The sequence below is a fragment of the Phalangium opilio genome, unplaced genomic scaffold (assembly GCF_054372755.1).
Source record: "Phalangium opilio isolate 3A_F unplaced genomic scaffold, DU_Popi_V2 ptg000075l_1, whole genome shotgun sequence".
In the NCBI taxonomy this organism is placed as follows: domain Eukaryota; kingdom Metazoa; phylum Arthropoda; class Arachnida; order Opiliones; family Phalangiidae; genus Phalangium; species Phalangium opilio.
This window is the reverse complement of record NW_028324184.1, coordinates 649,819-661,133: the sequence shown is the minus strand read 5'-3', so window position 1 is coordinate 661,133 and position 11,315 is coordinate 649,819. Positions and strand designations below refer to the sequence as shown.

Genomic DNA, 11,315 nt, shown 5'->3' with positions numbered 1-11,315 from the left:
CCAGACAACTTCAAAAAGCAGGTTTAATTTTTTATATATTTATAATCTACCGGTAGTAACCTGCAAAATATACTAATCTCACCGTATACCTAGCCTTTTACATTGACAGATTAAATTTATTTATTTATTTAATTAATTAAAAGGAATTTTAAATTGTCTATAAATTTCTACTCTCGGGTCAAAGGTTACGACGCTATTAAAAGTAAGAAAAAAAACCCTATCGACACCTTTACAAAATTAGAAAGTCTACTTAGGCTAAGCTAATTTGCAACTGTGCAAAGTTCATTTTATTTCTAGTTCCGCATTTGTTAGGTCGAGATTAGAGCATTAGTTTTTAGCATACAATTAAGTGGCGCGGTGGGAATTTTTTTTTATTACGTTGTTGTAACATTAAACGTTCGGGAAGTTACTTCAGAGAGATCGTTCTGGGCTAATGGTTTTTCGAAGAAAAGGGTTACGAGGGTTAATTGTAACAGCTATGTAAACTAGCTTCCAGGTTGCTTACAAAATCCCCTTTTTTCCTAAGTTACTAAGTGGGTTCTTAGAGGCGGCTTGTTTAAAAACGCGTGCACCAAGGGTTGCGAAATTTAACCCTTCTAATAAATAATAAACAAGAGTTCAATGATATTACCTACATATATACAAGTTTCAAATTAATTTATCATTTTTTGCTTTGCTATACCATGCCGTAAATATTAATAAGAATAATACTATTTTACGAATATTCAACGCCTGACCTACTAAGTCACAAGTCAGTAAGAATTCAATTTAATTTCCTGACTATTCTAAGTTTCCTCGTCCATTTCCGCGACTTTTGACGATTTACTCTCTGACATTTGTTAATTATCTGTCAACTGATACAGGGAAAACTATTAAAAATACATTTATAATAACGGATTAATATAATGTTAAAATTTCCTAATTTCAAAGCTTTTCTTAAAATTCCACGACATCCAAACAAACTTCGAAATCAGGCGGATATTTTATTTCATGAATTTATCCATATTTGGTGTCAAAGAGGTCACTGACCTCGGCTATAACTCAATTGAAACGGGTGTCAAAACCTCAAACTGACTCCAACTTATTGATTGTAAAAAAAAAAAATAAGGGATAACTTAAACTCGGTTAACTTAATCAACATCAAATAGTATATAAATTCAATAGAAAAAAAATCATAAACGTTTTTACAGACACACACCCCAAATCTTACCATAACTTACAAGGGTGTACAACTTTAAACTTATCCCCCTGACTTCCCTGATCTGGAACAAAAATATTTTTGATATACACTCCTAGGCCTAGTAGTAATTTATCTTCAAAATGTGTCAATCGAGAAAATAGAGAGAGAGAGTCTAGTTCCTTACTTTTGTCCATAATAAAACGAGTAACTAAGGATTATGTGGTAATCCCGAGATGGTATTAACAAAGAACTTCGTGAAATCCAAAATATATCATCACCCAAAAATCTAAGACCGGTTCTTATTTTTTAATATCTAACCTAAACAAAATATCCAGTATATTTCAAAATTCCACATGAATATTCTAGAGGTATAAAAATTGAATTAAAATTTCACAGGAATATTGTAGACTTAAACCAGGATGAAGATTCAACTACAGGTCAATCAGGGCTCCCACCAAAATCTTAAAAAAAGTAGGGAAATAGGGGATTTTTTAGGCTAGAAATAGGGTGAAATAGGCACCGAATTTTTTAAACTAGGGACCAAATAGGAACCAAAATTGGATCTTTATTTGAACTTATATTTTCACAAAATGACAAAGTCAGATATTTGTAAAAATATTTTATCATAAAACTGACTTGGTTTTTGTTTATTACATTACTACGTTTTATCTATCACAATTCTATCACACTTAACAATCAGTCTTTTTTCGTTTTTCAACGAAATAAGAAATATAAATGTGTAAACTGGACTTTGGGTTGAATATTATAAGCTGATGGCACATTAAACTAGGAATATGGTGATTTAGGGACCAAATCACAATTCTATGGTGGTTTAGGGACCTCAAAAAAAGTAGGGGGTTTTAGGTATTTCACACATCAAAAACTTGGATGTAAAAACAAAAATTACCCTTGTTTGTTTGTTTACGTAATAAATAAATTTCGGTTTTTATAGCACCGTTTAATTAAACCAAGTTAATTCGGAAGCGAGAAACTGTGTTTATTTTAAACCCGAGAATTACTACTAAAGCATTTACGCTACTAGACACTCGGTCAAGCGTTACGCGCCTTTGCTCGCTGGTTTTGACTCTTTAACTTCAATTATACATTTTGCAAATAGCTCTTAACCGGAAAAGACATTTTATTTTCTCTCAAATTTAAGGGAAAGCGAAAGTAATTCAAAATAAAATGGAAAAATAAATGCAAATGTAAAAAAAGAACCGGTAGTTGGACCGTTGATTGTATTTGTTTAGAAACTGTTTTTTCTTGTCCTTAAAATAGATTCTTATTCTTAATTTTGTCTGATGTGGTGTAATAAAATCACGCACGGTTAACTTTACGGAGAGTTTTGACAGGTTATAATCAAAATTGAGTGAAATGAAAAATTCAAAGTCTTAATTTGATTTCAAATTTTCCAGCCTTGAATGAATGAAGTAAATTGGATATAAGCCCCCCCCATTAATATTTACTTTTAATTTAATTTTGATTGGCGTGACTATAATTAATCATAATCAGAGTTAGGGAGGGCAATTTCAAAGGGATTGATTAAAGTGAAAATGTGACGCCGTGACAATCAAGGACAGAACTTTATTTTTATATAAGATCTTTTAAAAGTAGTTAAAAAAATAACTTAATGCAATTAAAAATGCTTATCAATTATGCATTAATCGAAGTGTCGGTCAATCTTCAAAAGCCCAACGATGACCAGTGTTAAAAATGGTTACTCGTAACTAGTAAACGGTGTACAGGTAATCTAAGAGTGATTAGTCCCTCAATATCTACGATAATTATAAGAAAAATTGCTCTGTTTTTGTCTTAGTAATCCTTCAAAAACCGAATACGATTTTAAATTCAAAACATTATGTCCGAATAAATAAAAAAAATTGCGTAAAAAATGAAAAATTAAAAAAGTCTTTAAATTAAACAGTACCATGTCGGCAACGGGTATAGGTTAAGTTATTGGTTAAGAGGGTTATAAAAGAAAGAAAAAAAAACCGTCTTTTCTTTGTAGGTCGAAAAGTTGAGCCTTTTTTTAAAAAAAACTGGCTTGTACAACTACAAGATGTAAAAGAGAGAAAAAAATTAATCTTTTAATTCTAATATAAAGAAAAAGATAGGGTCTACCCCGCTATTATCAGGCAAACAAGCTTCTCCTGTACTCTCTCTCTACGAGCGTGGTGACGAAACCTTCAACTATTTCGAAATTTTTCTTTTGCAGATCCCAAGTAGGTACTTGGGGGAATAAGAAATTATTTCATTTCTAAATGAATATTGTCATCTCAGTGAAAAAAAAAATATGGAATGGGCTTCTATGAATGAATTTCATTCTTGGATGCAATACAATACAATATTAAAGGTATTACACAAATAAATTCCTTCATCTGTAGACCAAAATTTCCCCCTCTCATTTTTTAGGGTTTTCTTTCTTCCTCTTTGCAACAAGTATACTTCTTCAAAAGATTTAAATTTATGGGCATCGAGGAGTTTTGATTTCGAAACATTTTTTTTAAAGGGTGCCACCACTTTTAAGGCTTGGGGGGGGGGAGGGGAGGAATCACGAGAGCCTTTTCTTATTCTATTGTATGAAGAAAATCATGATTACATTTTAAGAAGAAGAAGAAAGAAAAAAATAATTTTAAACATTTTTCTTCTAGGGAGTCTAGAAAGATTTAGGCCTAAGTCTTAATTTCTAAGCGTTATAAAATTAATTTTACGCGAGTTGTTAAGTGGTTTCTGGTTTATTCATTATATTAAAAAAAAAAAAAAAAAGATCGAAAATTTAAAATATTTAAAAACAGTTCACTGAAACGATAGTGTCGCCTAAATTAGATTAATTAATTAATTTATGGTTAATTACGCAAAGGCAGGCCTAAAAACAAAACCCGATGTTATAATAAATTTTCCTTGTTAATTTCATAGGAAGCGGGAGATTTGAACACCTGGAAGCAAACGAAAAAACGAAATAGATTTCCGTTTGAAAACGAGAGACAATTTTGAGCGATTGAGTGTGAAAGGAGATTTAATATTTCCGATCCAATCAGATGTAGGTCTTATAATAACATGAAAAAAAAATTAAGCTCCATCCCCCCTTTAATTCGGAACAAGATATACTAATACTATAGATCCTGTATTAATTCATAACGTTGAGTAATAAAGAAAAAGAACTAAAAAATATGAAGCATATACTATAGTGGCACCCCGTATAATTTTCCTATAGAGCTCATTACAGTCAAAGCCGGGACACAGCCATTACCCTATTAATATATATTCAACTCAGCGCACGCGCGACTTTCTAGGTCGAACTGTTTATTGTGCGCATGAGCGAAATTGATGCCGAACGAGTCGGTTTTATTTTTTTATTTTATTATTATTTTATTTGAGAGAGTTTCCAGTGTCGAGGAGTCATTGACCGTCTTACTGACCTAGAAAAGGGGATATAACTAAAAATCCCGAACGAGCAACGTGCTTAGCTTCGAGTGTTCCGATTGCAGCCGCCATCGCACCGACAAAATGGCGGGACGTAGGGGGGCGAAGGAGACGGGGGAAGGAGAGAATTAGAGAGAAAAAAAATGAGTGGATTGACAAGATGGCTCGATACTCGGATTAAAAGAAATTCTAAACAGTATTCTTCATTATTTCCTGGTGAAGGGGAATGTGTTAGCATTTACAGGAATATTTCCCCGTTTTATTTACTAGTTCGCCTATAGAAAGGTATTCCCAGTAAAGAGTCTACTTCCGTAGACCAATTTAATCTCTACATAGTTAATTCAGACTAGGAGTATTGATACAATTTACACCAAGAAGTCAGGCGGAGACAGTGCAATACCAAAGTACCTTCGCCTCCTGCAGTGTAAATGGTATCAATCCTCCTAGTTTAGAGCCCCTGCACTTCATCTAAATCCCCTCAACAATAACTACAACAAAGCAATTTCAACAATCCCCGAAACACGTTGTTTTACCAGATGAAACTAAAACTACAACCCTTTTCTCTCCATCTAAGGATTGATTATAAGAAACGTTTTAAGAGCGGTATTCAATTGGACCTATATTACTTAACCCCTTCGGTATATACAAGACCTCTGGGATTGACACGGCCATTAACTATACTGTACCAAAACTCAACGGAGGGGAAATTACCATTTAAAACTACCTTTCATTTAAAAAACAACCCCCTTCATTCGTCGCGATATACTTCCTAAAGTTCCTATTTCCTATTCGTATTTGAATGAATGAAATGAATAAAATTGAGGAACAGATAATCAACACAGGGTTCGTACGAAAATATAAAATTTCAAAATTAAATTCCTGATTTCACAGCTGCTAAAAAAAGAAGACTCAGGCGTATCTTTTACATTGAAGTAATTGTTTTAATATAATAAAAATAACAGGACTTGCATGCTGACGAAATGTATAACATTGTTATCAGGCTTAGGGGTTCATACAATTTACACAAGGATTTGAGGCTACTTCGAGGACAAAGTAGTCCTCAAAGTAGCCTCAACTCCTCGTGTAAATGGTATGAATCCTCCTTGTCTGAAAACCACGTATCAAACAACAACCCAGCACAGCTTTTTGAAGATAAGGTTGTACCATTTTTGTACGAACCCTGAATAAACATTTAAATTTAAATGTCGAGGGCAACAAAAAGTACCAGAAACACTTTCAACCTATAGAACAGCGCGGTTACTAACCCTTTAAAAAAAATAAAAAAAAATAACACAAATCATTTTGTAGCCTTAAACACAATAGTAATCGTGTCATGGCAGGATATGTTAATTTTCTACAGCCTTTTTTTTTTACTTCCAAAATGAAAACGACATAGAACAGGACACCGGCCACCACCGCCGATAGAGTTTACATCTATTAAAAAGACCTAAAATAGGAAATCCCGAAAACCTTAAAGGTAACATCTGTCTTCCTATATAATATATATAAAGTAACAAGGATACCCCTTGGGCCCAAACCATCCCACCACGAATGAGTGACTACGTGCTAGTATTAGCTATTACCCTTAACGCGTAGAACCATTTCATTTCCTAAATAAACCCCTTTTCCTATTAAAAAAGACCAGAGTATGAATGAACAAATGTTAAACGGCCGAAAAAAGAAATCCCCGGAAGTTTGATAAAAATTCGTAAAATGCTCAAAATAATGACTAACTTCCGACAACATTAGATAAAAACTATTTTTTTCTTTTTTGTTAATTTTCTTGTTTTTCACTTTTTTTTTTCTTTCTTTTTCAGGTAGACTGTAGAGAGAGTCGACCAGGTGCAAATCTATAACTAAACACGCGGCTTCCTGAATAAAATCTATTCTAAAGTTAAATATCACATTTACAAGCAAAGCAAAACAACATCAGTCAAGGTCTTTGAATAATTTGGAGTTAATTCCTTATGATTAAAATTGTTTTCCTACGCGCACCTAAAGGGGATAGAGAAATATCCCCCCCCCCCACATTCCTGTTTCTTAACTTAAACCGCATGCGCTTCAGGATTGTCAATAATTTGTTTTTAGAGCATCTAACAGCAGGTTCGGAACTGAATTGAACTGAATACTACCAAGCTTTTCAGTCTGTTGAATTGAAACTCGCAAATGACTGGCAACACTTGTCCGCGCATTATCTATGATATACCTTGATTAAGAAATCTTGTAAAGTTGTTTTTTTTTTTTTAAATACGACATGTTAAGCCTTTTAAAAAAGTGTTTTAAATTTAAATAAGTTAATATTATAAGATAACAGAATGATTAATACCGGTTTGAAGGCTTTTTAAATGAAGGATTTAGTTGTAGGATTATAATGTTAAGAATATTAAAAGCAGAAGAGTTCTTAATTTATTTCAAATGTAAATAAAAAACTTTTTCAAGTTTTTTCTTATAAAGAATGAAAACGAAAATCTCATCGTGAATGGTTTAAATTTTTCCTTAATTTATTTCGCAATGGTTTGAAAACATTTTAAATAATTGCGCCAAAAAAGGCGCGAAAATTAAAAGCTATCGGATTTGTTTTCGATTTCATTTCCCGCCTTTTTAACAAAAAAGTTGCGTTTTGGCGGGAAAACTTAAGCATCCCCAAGGCTGCGACCCTAATTGAGCGCGCGCGGAAAATGACTAAATTCATTGGTCCGTAGGCACGCGCTTTCTTTCTACAAATGATACCAAGCTCGAGCTAGCGAGAGAGGGACGCTCACCAGAAAAAAATAAAAAATACGTCATCCAAATGTAGCCTTAGGTGTGTGTCAAAAACACCTGGAATATATGACGATTAAGGGGATAAAATTATAATAAAAAGAATATTAATTATATGCCGGCTTGATTTTTCATTTTTTTTACAATATAATTACGGTTTATGTAATGCTTTTTTAGGGAAGGACGGTTTTATTTTAGTATACAATTTAAGTACTCAACGAGACTTAAACGCCATCTAAAATTGAATTTCTCATTTAAATTTTAAATTTTGACAATAGAATAAATTCGAGGGGTTAATCACTCTCGTTTTCCCCGTTTTAAAGATAACGAGTAAACCCTTTAGTAAAAGGTACAGTTATGAGTGACTGGTCCCTTGAATAAATTAGACTTAAATAGATAATAATAGACAAAGATACAGATGGGTTAACCCATTGGTAATGGGGTAATCCCTAACCGCAGGGATGGATAACTGGAACCACCTCAAAATTAATCTAAAAAATTTCCCTAATTTGTTTGATACAATCTTACACCATCAAACCTCAAAAACCAACTTCCCAAAAACGTTTCAAAAACGAGGAAATTTTTAACAGTAAATTTTTCATAAGACTTAGAAGAAAAAAATTTGTTGCAGTTTAACATTATACTAAGGATAAAAGGAAATTTTTGGATCGCCAGTCTATATGGCGCCAATTTGATATAAAACTTCAAAAAGGGTCTCGAGTCTCTGACCTACAAGCTTTACTTTTTTTTTTTTTTTAAAAAAAAAGGCCTTAGAGAATTAAACTCTTTAAAAGACTTTTTTTTTAAAATATATAAATTTTTGAAATGCGGCAAGAATTACACGCGTATATATTTGAGTTTGTCATATTTAGGTCCTGAACATTTTAGGTACAGATGGAAGAGAGGATGGGGTTAAAGAAAAATTGGAATAAAAGTCTTAAATAACAAAATTAAAAGACAATATGTCGAAGGCGAACTTAACACAGGGTTCGTACAAAACTTTTGGAATGAAATTCCCTGACTTTTCCAGGTTTTCCCTGACTAAATTCCACAAATTTCCCTGACCATTTGCAATAACGTACATAGCTAACATGTAGGAAAACCAATCTAAATTCACTAGAGTCATTTTTGCACGAGTTATTGTCATGAAAATAAGCCAATTAAATCGTTTAAATTTAACTTAAGTAAAGCAATTATAACTGGAGCTCCGCGAATTTGGGGCTCTTGTCAAATCTCAGACAACATATTTTCTGGTCACCCTTATACTGTTATCCAGACTTTAAATTTCCCTTCAATATATTTTTCCCTGACTTTTCCCTGACCTTTTAGGCCCATTTTAAATTTCCCTGACTTTTCCCGGTTTTCCAGGATTTCCAGGTCGTGTACGAACCCTGTAAACATCTTCCATGTCAAAGAAGTTTCCCTAATTATGCTCCATTCTCAAAATAAGCTCTTAGTTTTTATTGCACTATCTGAAAAATTTGTCAAAATATCCCCAGGTATGCTTTGCAGCCCAGTAAAGTTTACTTCAAGTCACAAATATCTATTGAAACTATACTTAACAAAAATTTCCTAATTTAATTCTTTTTCCCGCCAAAGAAATAGGGTCTCCTATACTTGACATTGACCGCGAAAAATATAGAATGTATATCGACACGTTTATATGATCAGGGTCTTCTGCTAAAGTAACCATAATATTATTTTTTTCAAAAAGTTCAGGGTGGGGTTGAAAATTTTCTACCAAAACTTTTTTTTTTTTTTTTTTTTTCAATTCCATTATGTAAATTATACTGGTTTTTCTTTACAAAAGCCCCTCGCTTTTTTTGTTCCAACATTCTCTGTTTTCGAAAAGTTATTTGAAAAAAGAGCGTATTTTCAAATATTTTAAACTAACTGAAGAGAGAGCGAGGTTACGCCCAAGACTCGTGAAAAGAGAAGCCCAGTGTCAAAATAGTCTCATCAAATTAAACGCAAACTGACGTAAGGAAAAGCTTAGAAAAATCTTTAAAAAAATCGTTCCATCCCTTTTTTAAGGATTTTTGAAGTGTATTAAAAGCGGCCTCTCTTTTTGCAGGACTAAATCTTCCTCTCTGAGTTTATTACGGGTACATTTCGTTATTCTTCGACCAAGTCGAACAAATAAACTAAATATAGATTCGATTTAATTTAACTTAAGCACCCATTTAAAATTAATCTAAAGACCCTTAGCGTTCAATATTTTGTTTATGAACCTTGTCAAAATTTTAAGAGGCACGGTCAAAATTTAGAGTTGATATTCATTTATACTTCGTTAAGTATGACACTGGGCTTTTCCCTGAATGACGTAGTGGATTATCTGAAACTAAGATGGACAGAACGTAGAGGTTCACGTATTTAATAAAACGAAAAATTAAAAAAAATGAAGTGTCATACTTATGGTACATATGTTATGAACTTATGACCATATTCAGCCTGCCTGCCTTTCCATTAAAGATTTTGAGGGATTAAGGGGCCTCTAAAAAGCTTTAGTTTGATTTTAAAAGCCTTGAGTGAAGCGCACCAGTTTTTTTTTAATTATATAAAAAAACATATTGAGTCGATTGATCGTGTAAAAAAACTGAATTTTAAAAATTTTCTAGCCTATAAGATCCCTACTTAAAAATTAAACCTACGTTAATTACCTTCTAGATAATAAACCCCATTATTTTACCTTAGGACAGTTAAAAATTTCCATATTTAAATTACTTTTCCCCTCCTTGGTATTAGTTACTAACATTAAAAGTAGCTTTGAAGGAAATATATAAACCGAACAATTTATAAAGTCTTTAAAAAACGTTAGAGATGCATTTAAATAAAATTAAGTTTTTCAAGGACTACCGCATTTTGATCGTGGCTTTAAGCCTTTTATGACAGGCACTTGTTAGCCTAGTACAATAAATACACTCTCCAATATTATACTGCCAAAATTAAACTCCGGGCTAGAATGATGAGATACCAGAAAGTGCTGGTGCAGTAGGTTTATAATACAACACATCCAGGCCTAGTTGACCTTGAAATGTATTACGTAAAAAAAAAAAAAAATCAGCCAAGCACGAGTGTGTTACGTTTGGATAGCGCCAGAATATTTCAAGGTTATTCGTTAAATTGGAATATTGTATAAAATAGAAGGGCTACTATTATAGCCTCAACGTTTCCCAAGATTAGACAGAGTATTTCGCATTCTAAATTTATGAATTTGCACTGAACCACTATGGAATCTGTATTTGTTCAGGGTTTTTGGGGATAAAACGATAACCCAATTGTGTTTATGTCGTTATTTACGTTTAGGTTAGGGTTAGACATGGGGCATTTTCCTATAATACGATATTTCCTAAAAAATTCGTTGAATTTAACCACTCCAACTCTATGACCCCTCTTACTTCTGATATCACGAACACACAGCCCTTGCCTAAACCCTTAGTTTGAATAAGATTTTAAATATTTACATACCCCTTTCCAACTATTCCTGGCATATCATGTCGCGTTGAGTTGAAATGATGGGTGATAACACTTGTAAAATGTTCAATGTTCGTAGAAACAGTTTTTGGCCAACTATTAGATCCACTGATGAAACTTCGTTGCCAAGGCCTATCACTCATTACTAAAATCCGTCATAATCCTTATTTAATGGTGGTATTCCTATCTGTCACTCATGTTTAGCGATTAAACATAAAACCATGACTAATAAGTAATAATCGGTAATATTTAACCCGAATTGTTCAGAAATACACGCTGGGAAAGTCTCTACACGTATCGGACCTGACTTGACAAACCCGAACTTACGCGCCCAAACTTGGCTAACTTTCCAGCCCGAACTGGGGGGTTAGGGGAGGTTGGAAGTCACGAGGTCAAGGCTATACAATCCAACCTGCCAAAGTGCCAAATAGTAGATCCACTGCAGAAACTACGTTGCCAAGGCCTAACAATATAACAC

At 33.1% G+C, this 11,315-nt stretch overlaps 1 long non-coding RNA gene across 1 annotated transcript; it reads left to right on the top strand.

Moving 5' to 3' along the window:
- The first annotated feature begins 4,454 nt into the window (after positions 1-4,454).
- Positions 4,455-7,475, top strand: LOC149658612 (uncharacterized). Its single transcript, XR_016369854.1, has 2 exons — positions 4,455-6,080; positions 6,421-7,475. It is a non-coding gene; the product is annotated as an uncharacterized LOC149658612 (long non-coding RNA).
- Positions 7,476-11,315: the final 3,840 nt, after the last annotated feature.